At 37.4% G+C, this 4,450-nt stretch overlaps 1 long non-coding RNA gene across 1 annotated transcript; it reads left to right on the plus strand.

Annotated features, from left to right (window-relative positions):
- Window positions 1-1,192: 1,192 nt before the first annotated feature.
- LOC109210560 lies at window positions 1,193-3,213 on the plus strand. Its single transcript, XR_002065575.1, has 2 exons — window positions 1,193-1,665; window positions 2,641-3,213. It is a non-coding gene; the product is annotated as an uncharacterized LOC109210560 (long non-coding RNA).
- Window positions 3,214-4,450: the final 1,237 nt, after the last annotated feature.

Genomic DNA, 4,450 nt, shown 5'->3' on the forward strand with positions numbered 1-4,450 from the left:
CGATCAACCATTAAAAAAAATGGAAAAAAAAATGAGAAAATGAAAAAAAAAATGAAAAATGATGATAATAATAAGGACTGACTGAGTCCATTCTAACGTGTCTTTTGTTTTGAATTATGAAGAAAGTTTAAGGTGGTCGGTTTGTGGTAAGCGGACAACACAAGATCCAAGGAAAATGATAACTGACATCGAAGCTGTTACAAGTGCTCAAGAGACTCAGAGTCAGAGGGTTCAATAAGAGTCTACTGTGTTTGAGGAAAATAGAATACTGAAACAGCAAATGGCCAAAATGTGTCAAGCATGGGCCAATGGCCAAGGACAGCCTTGTCATGAGTCACAATTTGCTACCCAGCAAGAGCAGTACCACTCTCCTGAGTACCACTCGTACTTGTTTGATCTTCCTGCAAACATTGAGAAGCCTGCCCGAAAGATGGCATAGGAAGAAATGACCCAAAGAGCGATAAGCTTAGAACAACGGTTGAAAAACATGCAAGGGTTGGCAGGTCAAAAGAGTATTGCCTTCAAAGATCTATGTATGTTCCCCGATGTCCACTTGTCGCCTTGTTTCATGACTCCCAAATTTGAAAAGTATGATGGACATGGAGACCCCATAGCCCACTTGAAAAGGTATTGCAATCAACTAAGAGGTACGGGAGGAAATGAAGAATTGCTAATAGCTTATTTTGGGGAAAGCCTTACGGGAGTAGCATCCGAATGGTTTATGGATCAAGACACATCTCGTTGGTACGNTTCAACTTAATTCTTATTAAATTTTATAGTTAGATAATTAGCTTAATTTTTCAATTTGAATTAATCTAGGAATTTATTTAGATCTTTTTAATAATTAAAGAAAGAAAAGAAAACAAAAAGAGAAAGGGAATTGAAAAAGCTTGGTCTTAAATTCAGTTTGGGCCAAATTGAGGTTGAGCCCAAATAGAAACCCAAATCGCCCCTACCCAGCCTAAACCCTCCCCTCTTACTCGACCCATTCTCCAAATACATAACACAAAGAAGAAAAAACCTAACCCTAGTTATGAAAGAACCAAACGACGCCTTCTCTCAGTTCTCCCTCTTCAGCCGCATCAAATCGACCAACTCGTCTGAGTTTCAGACGAGTTCTTCACCAAAACTCACCTCACGCACCCCCCATCCCACCACGTCATCATATTGTAACGGTTTCTGACAGATGCCCACCTCCCTTCTCACGTGTTGGAAGCCTCTAGAAGGCATATGCTGGATGAATGGGGACCGTGGGATCGATTTCGATTGATCCCAACCCTTCATTCATCAAGTGTTTGCCTGATAACTAGAGGAATTTTGGTTTCTTTTGGGGGGACAGATTTTCGGAGGTTTTTTTTTTCAGAGGGTTTTTTGGAGAGGAAATTTAGAGAGGAAAGTTCTTTTCCCGTTTTCTTTATTTCAAGATCAGAAAATACAAAAAGAAAAATAGTCTGTTTCTTCTGGTTCAATTTCAGAATTTTTGGGTGTTGAAATGGAGTTTGTTTGAGGCGTTTGAGGTTTCATCGCAGTGGTCGTTCGTCAGTCGAGTTTGTTGGCTCGAGTTCCTGTGACAATTTTGTTGCTATTGTATTATCGTCGGATTTTCATCTTGGTGAATTTGTCGTGGAAATTTTCTTTACATATTAAAGAAGAAGCATTTAACAGGTTCATTTCTTGATTCTTGCTCATTTTATTTGGTGTGATTACAGTATGATGAAGCCATAGGGAATTTATCTCTAGACTAATAGTTTTGTTCTGATCATTTGATATATGTTTGTTGTTCGAAATGTTAAAGCGTGAATAGTTGGAAAATGAAGCGTTCAGATTACACTTTAGTTTCCGCGTTGAATCGACTCGTCTCTGGCTTATTAATACCTTGACCCGTTCCTCTTCGCTAGTATCTGCTTGACGTTTGCACCAAGTTGCTTCCTTGTTTCATGTCGAAATGCATTCTGATCTTCACGTTGTAAGAATTATGAATCTGCTGCATTCAGGAATCAGCTTCCTTGGAGTATTTTGTTTGCTTTCCAGAGGTTGTACTTGAAATACGTTACTTAATCATAAACTCAGTCCTGGTAATTCTTCTTGTGTTCTTAGGATAGTAGTAGTGTTTGGGTTGAAACTTAGTGATCCATGCAGTGTGTGAATCATCGTGCTATCATGTTCTATTTGTTTTTAAAATCTGGCACTAATTTTCATTGGTTTATGTCTTATTGAGTTAGACCCATGTTAGTTTGTCTTGGTTTCTTCATGTTAAATGATTCATTCTTATTAGATCTTGGTTTAAAATGGTGTTTAAGCAAAATTGTTTCGCTGATTGTATATGTTCAGATTTGCTCTATTTTCCTTTTCTTGTTCGAAAAATTTGTCTGCATTGTTACAGCTATAAGAACTATGTTCTTTCGAGCTGCAGAAAACAGCTGATTTGAGCGATAAATTGTGCTGAAATATGCAGTATTTTGGGATATTTGTCAGGATTGTTAAGCTTTTTAAAATTTACTCTGTCTTGCACTGTTTAAGAAGCAAATCTGCATAGTTTTTAAGTGCAAATTCTGCACTTTTGGCTCACGTTGGTTTTTGATTTGCTGGGTAGTCTATATGTCTAACTAAGGTTTGTTTGATTTGGCGATTGTTGATCAGACCGGACAAGCTGGTGCATTCATGTGCAGTTTTCAGAAAGTTCCGTTTGTCTTCCTCTCTTAGAAATGAGTTTGTGATGGACGATTTGATATTTTTTCTGCTAGGGGTTCGGTTATCGTCACCTTAATTTGGATTAATCAATGTTTTAAGCATGTCGACACCCTAGCAGTTTCTTTCTCTATTTAAAGTCAGCATATTTGTACATAGCTTTATTTGAAAGTGATGTTTTCCAATTATATGTTTCAAAGTTGGCACTTCTGATGAGTCCCTTAAAGGTTCCTTTGGTTCAAAAGACATTGTTTAAATTATAGTCATTAGTAGGCTTAAACGCCATGATCTGAGGCTATTTAGGAGCTGCGATATCAATGTTCTCATCTGCAAATGTGGAGTTGTTTTTGGTATCTGTAGAGTTTGTAATTGGGTTCTTTATTGACCATTGCTGTCCGTATTACAATTTTTTTTTTTGTCATGAACTTTTGAACTTGATTTCTAAGCTTGGACATCTGTTTGTGAATATGAGAAAATGATATAATATGTTAGTATATACTGGGAGAAAATCCAGAACTATTTCAAGCCCTGTTCTAATTACCTATGGATTTGGAGGTCTCTAATCATCTTTGGATCCCCCATTTATTCCTTTTAATTGTTATTTGTGTTTTCTTTCTAGTTTATATGTTTGAAATGCTTATTTTATTTGATTCCTCTTTAAATGAATGTTGGGGCCATTGAAGCGAGGAGGCTAAAGCTCATTAGCAATTAATTTATTCACCTCCTTTAGGGATTGGGTTTGGTCAGATATATGAAATAGAAGCTTAAGAGGGAATGAGCTTGAAACTTAATAAAAGTACTCCATAATCCCGGGCCCTTTGCTCACAATCATCGAATTAGGAATTACACATCTTATGAATATTCGTAGTTTGCTTTAGGCGCGTTAATTAAATAAATTGTCATAGCTACGGGTACGGTTCCCGTGACGTAGTTGTGACTTGTAATTTTCAAATCTGGGTGCACATTTCATGTGACCCGACTTCACTTTCCAATATGTTTAATAAATAAATATGTCGTGAACCGCGGGTGCATTTCATGTAGCGTGGTTTACGATGTGTTTTCAAAAACCAAACAAGTGTATGGCGATCATGAATTTTCCTAAAAAGAATAAAAAATGGCTAGAAAGTTAAAAATGCACGTAGGTTTAAATGTGTAATTAATCAGATAATTAGGCCAATTGTTGACAGTTGAGCGACCGTGCTAGAACCACGGAACTCAGGAATGCCTAACACCTTATCCCGGGTTAACAGAATTCCTTACCAGATTTCTATGTTCGCAGACCATAATTAGAGTCAAACATTCCTCGATTCGGGATTTCAACCGGTGACTTGGGACACCATAAATTATCCCAAGTGGCGACTCTGATTTTAATATAAATAAATCTCATTTCGATTGTCACTTAAATTTGAAAAACTCTTTTATATACCCGCTTCCGGGGGTAGAAAAAGGAGGTGTGACAGCTCTGGCGACTCTGCTGGGGACAAGAACCCAGAATCTCTGGTTCAGGGTTCAAGAATTCGAGCTTAGAATAATTGTTATAGTTGGCTTTTATTTATTATCTAATTTTTTATGTGTTTGAGCCTAATGTGCTAATTGCCGCTTTGATATTGTTTGGACTGTATATATATTACTACGAAACCCTCCTCTCTCTGAGTCTTCTAAATCATCTGGGAAGGGTGCACTTCGTGTGACTTCTCTTATGTTAGAGTCATATCCCAATTTTAGAACGAGGTTCGGACAAGTTGCAAAGCCGGCGAAGCTT

The sequence above is a fragment of the Nicotiana attenuata genome, unplaced genomic scaffold (assembly GCF_001879085.1).
Source record: "Nicotiana attenuata strain UT unplaced genomic scaffold, NIATTr2, whole genome shotgun sequence".
Classification (NCBI taxonomy): domain Eukaryota; kingdom Viridiplantae; phylum Streptophyta; class Magnoliopsida; order Solanales; family Solanaceae; genus Nicotiana; species Nicotiana attenuata.